Source organism: Macaca nemestrina, chromosome 6 (assembly GCF_043159975.1).
Source record: "Macaca nemestrina isolate mMacNem1 chromosome 6, mMacNem.hap1, whole genome shotgun sequence".
Lineage (NCBI taxonomy): Eukaryota > Metazoa > Chordata > Mammalia > Primates > Cercopithecidae > Macaca > Macaca nemestrina.
In genome coordinates, this window is record NC_092130.1 from 58,944,970 (window position 1) to 58,959,012 (window position 14,043).

Here is a 14,043-nt window from a genome sequence, read left to right on the forward strand (position 1 = left end):
TTATTTTTATTTTTTTGAGACGGAGTCTCGCTCTGTCACCCATGCTGGAGTGCAGTGGCGTGATTTCAGCTCACTGCAAGCTCCGCCTTCCGGGTTCATGCCATTCTCCTGCCTCAGCCTCCTGAGTAGCTGGGACTACAGGCGCCCACCACCGCGCCTGGCTACGTTTTTGTATTTTTAGTAGAGACAGGGTTTCACCGTGGTCTTGATCTCCTGACCTCGTGATCCACCCGCCTTGGTCTCCCAAAGTGCTGGGATTACAGGCATGAGCCACCACTCCTGGCCCCAAGTCATATCTTGAATGCTTTGCTCCTTGGAAATTTCTTCCACCATATACTGTAAATCATCTCTCTCGAGTTCAAGTTCCACAGATCTCTATGGCAGATGCAAAATGCCACCAGTCTCTTTGTTAAAAATATAGCAAGAGTCACCTTTTTTCCAGTTCCCAACAAGTTCCTCATCTCCATCCGAGACTATCTCAGCTTGGACTTCATTGTCCATATCACTATCAGCATTTTGGTCAAAGCCATTCAATAAGTCTCTAGGAAGTTCCAAAGTTTTTCACATCTTCCTATCTTCTGAGCATGCCACATCTCTCAGAAGTTCCAAACCTTCCCATATTTTTCTGTCTGTTTTTGAGTCCTCGAAACTATTCCAACCTCTGCCTGTTGCCCAGTTCCAAAGTTGCTTCCACATTTTCTGGTATCCCTATAGCAGAACTCCACTCTCTGCAGTAACAATTTATTGTATTAGTCTATTCTCATGTTGCTAATAAAGACATAACCAAGACTGGGTAATTTCTAAAGGAAAGAGGCTTAACTGACTCACAGTTCCACATGGCTAGGGAGGCCTCAGGAAACTTATAATCATGGCATAAGGGAAATCAAACACAACTGCCTTCACATAGCAGCAAAAATGAGAAGAATGCAAGCTGAGTGAAGGGGGAAGCACCTTATAAAACCATCAGATCTCATGAGAACTTACTCACTACCACGAGAATAGCATGAAGGAAACCGCCCCCATGATTCAATTACCTTCCCCCAGGTCCCTCCCAAAAATGTAGAGATTATGGAACCTACAATTCAAGATGAGATTTGGGTGGGGACACAGCCAAACCATATTAACTGGTTTAATATTTGTTTATATATTTGTGAAAGTTTAATATATATTTTGGGGTAGAGGGCTTATATTCTGTTTGGTAGTTTTTGCCCAGATATTTTGTGACTTTGTTGTCCACATCTCTATTTTTTCACTCAATTTCTACCTTTTCACAGAGACCATTCGTAATCTCTCCCATTATTTTTCATCCACATCTATTTTCCTATAATTCTCTTCATATCTACTATCTAACATAATAATCAATTTATTATTTATTATCTGTCATTCTCATTCTTTTCTTTCTGACATCTGGAACACTTAAAACAGAAGTTACTAGCTCTTTAAAATTTTTTTCTTGAGTGCCCCTTGTTTCTGTTGCTGTATTTAAGTCTTCTAATTTTTATTATTGTCATTTAATAGTTTTTTTGATATAGGATATAAAAATTATTCAATAGTTACATAAAAACTGTCTTATTGTTCAATTGCAATTCACTTACTATCACTCTTTCCTGTTTAGAAATTAGAATGCTAAAAGATTTTATTTTATGTAGGTGTCTTGTTTATTTTTACATGCTTCTAGTAAAAATTATTTATCTGTGCATCACACTTTTTTACCTCTATCTAGATCTGAGATTCAATGTATTGATTTTGTCTGAAACACCGTGACAGCCTTCAGTTTTTCTTCAGCTGTGGAATATGTTTTATTTATTTGGTAACTGGCTTTTTTCTTCTATTGTCTCTTATTTTCAGATCTTGTCCATTTCTCTATTTTCTCTACCTGTTCAAGCATTTCTTTATGTCACTGATAAATTCAGACAGCATCGATTAAAACCATGCTTACATCTATTGTGCTTTGGTGTTTTTTTTCCCCCTATTCTATATGAAAGGAATACAATAGAAGTCGCTTTCACATCCATGATTTTTTTCTTAACTTCTAGTTCAATTAGTTATTTCTGAAATGTTTCAGAATGTGCTTAATTATAGTAGTTGAAGGTAGGTTCATGGACAAAACCCCCTTATCATTTCTCAGTTTGTTTCAATCTTGAAGCAAAGCCAAGAATGTCATGAACTAAAGAGTAAATGCATTTTGCTGAATTCTGCCCTATTTCTTTTATAATATCTGTGTCCTCCATAGTTCTACATTATACTATTTGTTATTCCTAGATATTATTCCTATGAAGGTATAAAAATAAAATTATATTATCTATTTTCCATGGCAATTTTAATGAAAAATTGGCACTTTGTCAGGTTAATATATTTTATTTTTATATTAATAAATGTTATAATATAGAAATAAGTATTAAGGGGTTACTATTGATCAAGGTTCATACACATTTGAAAATAAATATTTTTAATTGTTCTTTTATGTTCAGGGATAGAAGTACAGGTTTCTTACATAGGTAAACTTGTATCATGGGGGTTTGTGATAGAGATTATTTCATCACCCAGGTATTAAGCCTAGTATCCATTTGTTATTTTTTATTATCCTCTCCCTCCTCCCACCATCCATCCACCCTCAGTAGGCCCCAGTGTGTATTGTACCACTCTATGTGTCCATGTGTTCTCATCATTTAGTTCTATACACCATGGTATACTATGCAGCCATAAAAAAGAATATCATATCCTTTGCAGGGACGTGAATGGAGCTGGAGGCATGTTCCCACATGTAAGATGGAAAATAATTTTTCAAACACTTATGTGTTAGATATTATATTTTCATTTAAGATATAAATAAATAGAACACAAACAAATACCCAGTATTCACTATCTTTATATTCACTTTCACAAAAAGGTGAGATATTAGGATATAAGAGATGATATTATATGACCAGACAATTCAGATTGGTAGTGACAGTGGTTGTGTCAGTCTAGATAAAAGATTCATTGGCTGTAATTAAAGTGTGTGGTCAGTGAAATTCACATTAAGGTTATGGCAAAAATAAGTATGATTGATGTGAAAGAATACTAGAAATGAATGTAATAAAAATTTAAGGGCAAAGTAGGAAAAATAGTTTCTGAAGTTTTTTTCTAAAAGTCTGCATTCAAATGTAGTTTTCTGATTTTTAGTGGTGATAAATTCCACTAAGAAATTCAGGCATGGAAAGACTCCCACAATTAAATGAATTAAGCTTTATCATGGCATAATTTTCCTTTAAAATTCACCAATTTTAAGTATACAATCCAATGAGTTTTGACAAATGTATATATTCATGCAACCACAATCTCAATGACAATATAGAGTTTCCATTGCCCCAGCAAGTTTTCACATGCACCTTTACCATCAATTCCAAAACTCCTCCTATTCTAAGGTTCACACAGCCATGGATTGTTATAGTTTGCCTTTTCTGTTATTTCACACGGATATAATCACAGAATATAGTCTTTACAGCTGACCTCTCTCACTTTGACTAATGCTTTTGAAATCCACTCACTTTGTTATATCATTATATTGTTCCTTTTTAGTACTGAGTAGTATTTAATTGTATGGATATACCAGTATTTGTTTATCCATTTAACATGTGAAAAATGCTTTAGGTTGTTTTTAGGTTTTGACTATTATAAATAAACATTGCAAACATTACAGTATACTTTTTTTTTGTCTTCGATACCTTCCTTTCTTAGCTAAAGATACCTTCCTTTCTTAACTAAATATCCAGATATTTTACTGCTAGGATTTGCTGGTCTATGATAAGTATACAGTTAACTTTAGGAATAACACTGCTAACTTGTTTTTTAAAGGTGTTGTACTATATTTGCATTTTCGCCAGGAATGCATGCAAGTTCTCCACATCCTAACCAACACCTGATATTGTTTGTCTGTCAATAAAATCCACTTAGTGGTTTGTTAGTCTGTTATTATTAAAGAGTTTTCAGTCAATATCTTATAGTGGCTTTAATTTTTACCTAGTGGCTAGTCTGTTACTATTAAAGTCAGCATAGTTGGTATCTTATTGTGGCTTTAGTTTTTATTTTCCTAATGATTATTGATGTTGAGCATACTTTTACATTCTTTTTTTTTTTTTGCCATTGCTATTAGTGTATCTTCTCTGTTGAAGTGTCCATTGAAAGTGTTTCCCCATTTTTATTGGATTATCTTCATACTGAACTGCAAAGGTGCCTATATATTCTGGATAGAGGTATTAAATCAGATGCATGTGTTTTTCAAATGTTTTCTCCCAGTCTGTGAATTGATTCTTATTTTCTTATTGGTATTTTTTAATTTTGAAGAAAAACAATTTTTTAAATTTTATTTTATATTTTCTGCTTCTTTTGCTATATCTGTGAAATGTTTTCTTAAAACCCAAGTTCACAAAAATTTACCCCTATATTTTCTTTAAGAAGTCTTATAGTTGTATCTATTACATTTCAGTTTAATTCTATGTACAGTAGGGGTCAATTTTTTACTCAACAATATTCTATTATTTCAGCTTTATTTATTGAAAGAACTATCCTTTCACCATTGAACTATCTAGACACTGTTGTTGAAAATTAATTAAACATTAATGTATAGGGCTATTCTGGAATGTTTTTCTATTCCATTGGTCTTCATGCCAATTCTTAAGTCAGTACTATACTGCGTCTTTTAATGGAGATTTATAGTAAGTAGCAGTATAATGTTGTGTGAACTCTTCCACTTTGTTCTTGCTTAAGATCCTTTGGCTAAATTGGATTTGCTTATAAATATTAGAATCAGGTTGTCAATTTCAGCAAAACATCTGCTGTAATTTTGAATAGAATTGCATTGAAATTATAAACCAATTTGGGGAGAATTACCATCTTACAAACTTTGAGTCTTCAAATGTATGAATATTACATATCTCTATTTAATAAGGTATTATTTAATTTGTCACATTTTTACAATTTTCACTGCACTTGTTTTACATATTTTTGTTAAATCTAATCCTAAGTATTTTTTATTGTTTTTGTAAGTTGTATTTTCAAATTTTAATTTAAAATTATTCATTGTTAATATAAAGAAATAAAATAGATTGTTTTCTTGTATTGATCTTTGGATCCTGTGACCTGCCTAAGCTTACTTATTTCATCAGGTTTTTGCTTATTTTGTAGGGTTTTTGGCTTAGGTAAAAATGTAATTTGTTAATAAAGAGAGATTTACTTTTTTCTTTCAAGTCTTTTTATTTACTTATTTATTTTTTGTTCTGCCTTATTGAAATAGTTTGGATCTCAATGTAATGTTGAAGATAACTAAGTTAGGGTAAATCTCCTTGCCTCTTTTCCCAATATCAAGGCGGGAAATATGTTCTTTTACCATTAAGTGTGGTAGTAGGTATAACTATGTGTAAGAATGAGATGGAAAATGTTTTTGTATCTTTCTTTTTCTAAAAGATTGTCAATGTCATTTTATTCCTTCCTTGAACATTTTCAAGAATTCATCAATGAAACCTTCTAAATCATTTTGGTGATCTGACCCTGGAGTTTCTTTATGGTAGTGGTATAATTACACATATAATTTATTTAGTAGAAAAGGGGGTATTCCACTAATCTATTTCTTCCTGGGTAACCTTTTGTAGATTTATTTCTAAGAATTTGTACATTTAATCTAAACTGTCAAAATTTTTGTGTAATATTGCCCACATCATTCTTTTTTATTTTTAGTGTCTGAAAGGCCTGTGTTAATATTTGCTTTTCTTCCTAACATTTTCTTCCTAACTAATAATTTACTACATTGGTAAATTATTATTTTTTTGGTTCCTTGATAAATGTTACTAAAGGTTTATCAATGTACAGTGCCAACTTTTGTATTCATTGATTTTCTCTATCTGTTTTTTTAATATGTCATTGATTCCTGCTCTTTGGTATTTCTTTTCTTTTGCTTATATTGTGTTTTGAATCTGTAGATTGCTTTGGGTAGTACGAGTATTTATGCTTATAACTTTTTAATGATTTCATTAATAATTTCAGGGTTAATAAACTTTAGAAATATCTTAATTATAAATTTTGAAGAAATTTGTTCATATTTTATGATGACAATTTTATTACACTTATTACACCTTTTATTACACTTACCTATCTCATCTGAGAACTTTCTCCTGGGGGCATTTCTTCATTTAATGTCCTGTGCCATCCCCTTCCATTGGGGTGTGAGGTGATGTCTTTGTGGTTTGCTATGAAAATATTTTATACAATTGACTCAGTCGCATGTTGATTTAGAATTTATTTATATGTGTTCAGTTTTCTATGATAAGCAGTTGCAAAGCTGTTTGACCCCTAATTTTGAAATTGGTGTGGATCTTTCTTAGTCTTATTACAACTTCCCTTCTGCATATAGAGTATGCTGAAAAAAAGTTCTCTCACACTAAGCACAGTAGACTTTACTCTCCAAGTAAGGAAACCTTAGATTCCCTATACTTAACGTATTTCTGTGTTTTGTACATCTATAAATTTATGTCTTCTTTACCTATTATCTCTTTATGTGATCTAAACTTTCTTATATTCATCAGCAATTCTAAGTATCTGTGGTCTGAGATGTGACTATTTCTAATTAATTAAAGGTATCTTTTCCCCTTCATTCCTTTTTATAGCTTAAATTGATTTTTGAAAAGGGAATGTTGTTTGGCTTTATTCCATTTTCCCCACCATCTTCTGCCAATTTATTATAATACATATTGTTATTCGATTTGATTTATTGTTGCCACAGATATAATTTATGCCCTGAGTTTGAGCTCTTACCCTCAACTTATGAATGGAAATATTACTGACAAAGAAGTTAATTAATCTGTGACTATATTAACTTATATATTCATCTTTTCCCGTGTGACAGATGCATTATGGATCATTCTCATTGTGATGCTTAACGTGTTATCATTTTTCATTGAAAAACAAATGATGTAAAATTGCACGTTATTAATTATCTACAATTGTTTAATTTTTTTTCCTTTGAGCAGAGAAAAAGTATAAAATGGGAACTCGTTATTCAGAATAACAGTGCATATCTATGAAATTCATAATTAATTTTCAATGTGTCCATTTATCTTTTTCTTTTATAATAGATGTCGTTTTCAGTCAACAGTTTAAATCTGTTGAAATCTTGCAGTTTTATATAGGTTTCAATTCTCACATATTGTTTTAATACATTCATATGGATTTTTAATATTTTTCTCAAGGCAAAAATGTATATTCTGTGCTTCTATTTATAAACAATTTAATATAATCTCTATGTTGTATCTTTTAAATGTATTTTTATAGTAATATCTTCAAACATGAGCAGTTTTGTAGAAAAATTTTCTGCCAAGTACCCCATCAACAGTGAGCTCTGGTAAATTTCAATAGTAGCAATAGCAGTGTACTTTCCGAAGCCTTGCTTAGTCTGCATTATACTAGCAATGACATTTACAATAGCAATTATATTAACAATGGCTCTTCTCAAGTATAAGTAGGTAATGAGTATAAAAGAAGAACAGGGATACTGAAGAAAATGAGTAGTAAACTTGAATGAATACTCCATATTCAGGTTCATAAGACAAGAAATACAAGGACAATAACTTTACTGTGAATGAAGGATGCCAAGTTAGGTAAAGTTGTAATTTAACAATGAATATTTTACATTATCTTGTCCTAGAGTATTTGCTCATATTAGTCTTCCTACATTGAAGTGTCCATTTATCTGTCCTGCCCTGGCTCTTAGCCATTCCTCCAGGTCCTACTGAAATATTTTATACTTTGGAAATTATTTCCAGAAATTAGTCATGACCCCCTTCTCTTTAAATATTCTGTGGCATATTGATCTTTTGACTCCATGTTTGATTTTCTTAACTAGATTTCAAGTCCTTTTGTAGGCAGGTCTGTAAATTATATATTTTTATATATTTCACCAGCTCTTCATAGAGTAAATACTATTATAATATTAATCATAATAACTAGCTTTTATTTAACTCTTATTATATGCCAGGAACTGATGAAAAGCAATAGCCAAGCATTATAAATGTATGACGTGAAAGGATACTTATTTCTGAAATGGATAATAAAAATTAAACATTTGAATAACTAGGAATAATAATCCAGGAATCGCTAGATTTTTATGGATACAGCATGCATGTGTATGAAAACTAACAGACCAAATTTAATGGAAAATAATATGATTTTCTTCCCTATGTTGCTATTCTGCCTGAGTTAGTTGGCTCACATAGTTCTGCAGTCTCTACATACTCACGTTCACCAGCTGTCTATCATCTATCTAGATCTTAGATCAGAAAATTTAAACCTCATATATCACAGACGGAATCTATGATTTAATTTAAATTGACTTGCCAATGTTCCTTAGCTTTTTTGAGCTTCACCATATCTTTTTAACTTTCATACTCTGGCCCCTTTCTTTTGTGCTGGTAATTGTGGAGCCCTTCTATTTTCTGGCTGTTATGCCAACAATTTTTTTACTAGTGAGAAATTTGTTGAGATGATTTGCTCTCAAGAGACCCAGATGATCCTGTGTCTTCAGTTATGTATATATATGCAAGGAATTTGCTTTTCCTTATCTGACAGCCAGGTTCATGCACCTTAAGCCAGCCAGAAATCATGCCTAAAGACTACCGGAAGGCGATTAGACATTAAATAGAGGTTAGAATTCTACCAGGTTTGAGGTCAGGTTTACTAGAACCAAAGGGAGTGTAGATGATGGGAAGATTTAAATGAAAGTGTAGACACTGCCTTACTCTTGGTTAGGCTTAGCTTGTTGAAGTTAACCTACATCAGTCAGATGAGCAGAATAAAAGGAAGTAATTGGGATTTTCTTCATTAATTGATCTAAGCTGTGTTTTATTGAGCACAAATGCTGTGCTTCCCTGGTATGTACTGCTCTATTTTGAGCATTTAAAACAAAGTTACATTTTTCCCATTAGGAAATAGTATTGAAATCTGATATCCTCACTCTTGGAAAAAGATTAGACTGATGTGGCCTGTTTTTCTGGATTATTTACAAGTTCTCAGATCCTTTCCAGAGGCATGCTGTCAACAAAAAGGAAAATTACTGGAAAATATTCTATAGAAAACATTGTTACTTTTGTTTTGACATTCTACATACCTAATTACAAGCCAGAATTCTACATAATCCATTTATTTGCCTTGTTATATAGAAGTAATAAGATTCATACACAAATGATTTAATTACAAATAACTTAAATTTATTGGGTATTTAATATCAAATATAGCTATAGTTACTAGAGATAAAAAATTAATAAAACATAATCTATGCACTGAAGAAATTTACAATATATTGAAAAAGACAAGATATTTAAGCCATTTAATAATATACTACAGTGATGAATATTTTCTTACTGGTTGACATTATGTATGATATTAAAAGAAAAAACATGTTAAGTACAACATCAAATATGGAATATTTCCATTTTTATTTTTAGATTATTTTCTCTATATATTTAAATAGAAAAAATAAGGTGACAGATGTTACTTTTTATCTAAAGGCAATGATTTTTAGAATTAAATGTTTTCTGTTGGGATTTCCCCATTAGCACTGAAGTCTAAAGTCGTTTCCTTAATATTTTGTTATCAAGTGTAGTTATAAGAAAAATTTAGTATAGTTATTAACTCTTTTGATAATGATTTATAATTTCATATTTATTGATATTTTTTATTTGAAAACTACTAGCCTATCTACAAACTTTATAATATTAAATAAATGTAAGAGATACAAGGAGTACTCATTTCACAATGTTGCCAGGCCTAAGACATGTTATTGAGTTATAACCATTATTGATTTACTTCTAAATAAGATATAGAATTAAATATTTTAATATTCTATTGCTGTCTCTTTAACTCAAGACACTGGGGTATTATATTAGTGAATACTTGGATACTGTCCCAGAATACTTCAGAAGTAACATATAACTAAACATATCACCATGGCAACTTTGATAATTAATGCTTAGTAACAAATTTCACAACAACTACCTGTTTTAGATGCTTGTCATTTTCAAATATATATATTTTTCTCAAACGGCACCATTTTTGTAATATTATGTGACCAACTTGCCTATTCTGCAAGATAAAAATGGCACATTTGCGAGATATATTCCCTGTAAGTATATTGAAATTGCTGATTGATTATTATGGTCCCTGTATACTATTTTGGTTGGTTATTTCTAAAATATATGTCACTGCTCTTGTCCCAGGCTTCCTCGTCTTGGTAATTACTAATTAGAGACGTGAATGTAATCACAATATGTCAGCTACTGCTGATATATATAGCTCCTGCAATATATAGCTTCTGCCTCCTTGCGTGTTAATCTTTTTACAGTTTCGTTTGTTTTCTCTTTTGACAGAAAACTTCCCTTCATCCCCTTAAGTATGAATCATTGTGTCATTCTCTTGCCACTGGTACAGGTTAGGTATAGAAAGACAAGCACACTCTGTATCTCTCCATCTTCTCACTTCCTATCCACAGCTTATTGTGTTTTCCTTATTCAGAATCCTTAAATGATTCTTAAATGATTTTGTGCTCATCTATGAGAACAAAAGAACTGAAAGACAACTTGAAAGCCACATGTTCTCATATTCTAAATGTCTAAAACCAAGCAAAAATAAAGCACCTTGAAAGTAGTTATTTATTTATATTAGTCAATGCCAAATTTAAGTATACCTTGATAGTTTAGGGTTAAAATCTTGACCCCAACACTTGTGTAAACTTTGCATAAGTTGTTTAACATTTCTGTGCCTCATTTTCTTATTTGAGAAACTTGGGTGAACAAAAGTACCAATTTCCTTGCATTTGTGTGAGGGCTAAATTGATCAATAAGTGAACACTTCTTAGAACAATGCCTGCTACAGAGAGGGCTATATACATTTACTAATTACTATTGTGATTATTTATGTACTAAGTGTAACAAATCACAACTGAGTAACCCCTTAGACCTATATACAAGACTGAGGCTATAAGGATGCATGATGTTTATCTTCAAGAATGAAAGAAAAAAATACTTTCTTTTGGTCTTTTGATTCTTAACAAAGAGTCCTTATGCCACCACCCCCCCCCCCATCCCCTCAGTTTGGGCTCAGTACCCTTTTCTCTCTCTCTCTCTTTTTTTTTTTTTTTGTTTAGATTATCCATTCTGGTTTCATCACTCATGACTGATGTTCTTGAGGTGCTACAAGTACTACTGCTTCTGGTGGTAAATTTAGAGATTTGTTGAACAGGAGACTCCTGCAGAGTTTGTGGATGCTACAGCTATTTGGACAGGGACTTTATGATGCATGGCCTCACAGAAACACAGTAACTACTGAGATTTCTGCATGAACTCCAGGACTGGGGCACATCTCCTCTGGTTTCGCCAGGAAGTCAAGTCTGGCAAAATTTAAGAAACATATCCTTCCTCCTCTGTGATACATTCAGTGGAAGTGGCACTGGCCTCAAAATGTTTCTTCTTTTCCAATTTTTCACCTAAATTACAACCACAGAGCTGGAGTGAACAGATTGTAATAAGTTAGAAGATTATATGCATGTTTTGAGCCTTCATCTATCACTTCTCCTCACTACTTAGACTTTGGCACTAAATTCATACTCCAGATTCCTTAGTGGAAGATTTCCTCCTCAGAGATCTGCAATCCTTTCCTCTACAGGGTATTAGATACATGTTTATACCCTTGAAAAATCAATAGTGATTCCTGAGTCAGTTTTTTATTTAGTTTGGGAACAATTAAGTCCAATTTCTAATTTTTTCATAATATTAAAGTGTACTATATCATTTTACTTGAAGACATTTTATGTTATTCCACATCTAAGCTTTATCAATATGGAATATTGTCAAAGAAAGAAATACATGTTTTCATATCTAACAAGGGGTATGACTAGAAAAACCTTCAGGTGTTCATAAAATGCAGTAATATACAGTAGTAAATATAATGCAGCAAATTTATATCTATTAATGTGAAGATGTTATCATGATATATCGAAAAAGAGTTGGGTACTAAAAAGCAGATAAAAATAATTCCATGTATTGTGACTTAATGATAGGCATAGAAGTCTCTGGTAACAACAATAAAAACAAACAGCAATAATAAGCACCATGTGCCAGACACTGCATGAAGCATTTTACATTGTTCATGTTAGTCAATCTTGATCCTAACTCTATAAAGTGTTAGGGGTAAAATAAATCCCAATATGAATCAGAAAGACTAAATAATAAGGACATCAAGCTATTAAAGTGGTAAACTCAGGTCATAAAGAGGCAGTCAGATTTCAGGGCATGTGCTCTCATCAAGTGTAGACTAAAATATGCAGAGATTTTCATTGAAGGATGAGGTTATCTAAGAATTTACACTTATTTTTATCTTCAAATATTCTTTTCTATTTTTTATGAATATATATCATAACATCCACGCCTTTTTTATGATTTTGAGTCCTAAGAATTACTATTTTTTCCCAATGTTCACAAATCATTCAATTATTTATTTATTCTAGAACTTAAGCCAGGATCGAGACGAAGCTGTTCAAGCTGCAGTTTTATAGTATCTTGTTTTATTCCTCCTATCAACATTCCAAAATACCTTCCATTTGTGCATGTAAGCATACATTCTTTCATCAGAAAGTATTTATTATGCACCTATTAATGTCAGATACTGTTCTAGGAAATGGACACAGCATAGTTTACAAAACAGAATAGGATCTCTTCTCATGAAATTTCTAATAGGAGAAAATGGTAAGCAATTATGCAAATTATATAGATAGATATAGAAGTACATATAGATTGGTTTATAGATGGATATAGAGCTGTGGATATTGATCTACCCATAAATCATTACATTAAGAAAAATGAAATACAATGCTGTGATAGAGGTTGACTAGGGTGAGCTAATTGGGTGGTTGAGGAAGTCTTCTCCAAGGTGGTGATATTGAACAAAAAACTGTGTATTCGGGAAGACTGGACCACACAAAGGCCTGGTGAATGGGCATTTTAGACAGAGGACTGAGCAAAATACAATTATCTCTTAGGTAGAAATGAACTTGGCAAGGCCGGGTGCGGTGGCTCACGCCTGTAATCCCAGCACTGTGGGAGGCCGAGACGGGCGGATCACGAGGTCAGGAGATTGAGACTATCCTGGCTAACTCGGTGAAACCCTGTCTCTACTAAAAAATACAAAACACTAGCCAGGCGAGGTGGCGGGTGCCTGTAGTCCCAGCTACTCGGGAGGCTGAGGCAGGAGAATGGTGTAAACCCGGGAGGCGGAGCTTGCAGTGAGCTGAGATCCGGCCACTGCACTCCAGCCTGGGTGACAGAGTGAGACTCCGTCTCAAAAAAAAAAAAAAAAAGAAAGAAAGAAAGAAAGAAAGAAATGAACTTGGCAACATTCAGGAGCAGAACTAATCTCTAGCTTTCAGTTTTTCAATGTAGAAGCAGTGAGAGATATTAACTATTTAAATGGCCTCAATCATGATCTAAAATGTCTATTTATTAAAAGTCTAAGGTTAAGACAAATATAGGGCTGTTCGTTTTCTGCATCTTAAAGAAATTAGTTCTTCCCACATTTAAAGGAGAAAGAAATCCAACACACAGAGCACTCCGCATTAACATAAAAAGAAATTCTGGCAATGTATCAAGAATGATAAAAATTAAACAAAAGGAAAGCATGTAAAAGCTGTCCTCATTATTGTTGTGCATTAATTATTTTCTCCAATTATATTCGCAAAAAAGGCTTTCAAAACCAAGCAGTTTAATGATTCTAAAAGTTTAAGCTCCTTTATCTTCAAACTACAGAATCATTGCGTGTTCTGCCTCCATCTGGTCTTAACTGCTTTTTATGTTATTATTTATCATTATGTAATCTGCATTTAGTTATTTCAGTAAGAAACAATTCTTTAGGAAACAAATTACAGTTGCCAGCACAGTAAAGGGAAAACATGCTCAGTTCAATTGAACCTTTGATGTTTGCTGCCTCTTTACATGTGTGGATTTGCAAGAATAGTCTCACCTGCTT

The 14,043-nt window shown here is 32.5% G+C and overlaps 2 long non-coding RNA genes across 2 annotated transcripts in view; one reads left to right on the forward strand and one right to left on the reverse strand.

Moving 5' to 3' along the window:
- Positions 1-12,613, forward strand: part of LOC105500040 (uncharacterized) — a 108,536-nt gene extending 95,923 nt beyond the window's left edge. Inside the window, exon 3 of the long non-coding RNA XR_011624741.1 lies at positions 12,530-12,613. This is a non-coding gene — a long non-coding RNA (uncharacterized lncRNA). The remainder of the gene's footprint in view (positions 1-12,529) is intronic.
- LOC139363786 (uncharacterized) overlaps positions 1-14,043 on the reverse strand; it is a 264,458-nt gene that overhangs the window by 8,415 nt on the left and 242,000 nt on the right. The window lies entirely within an intron of this gene.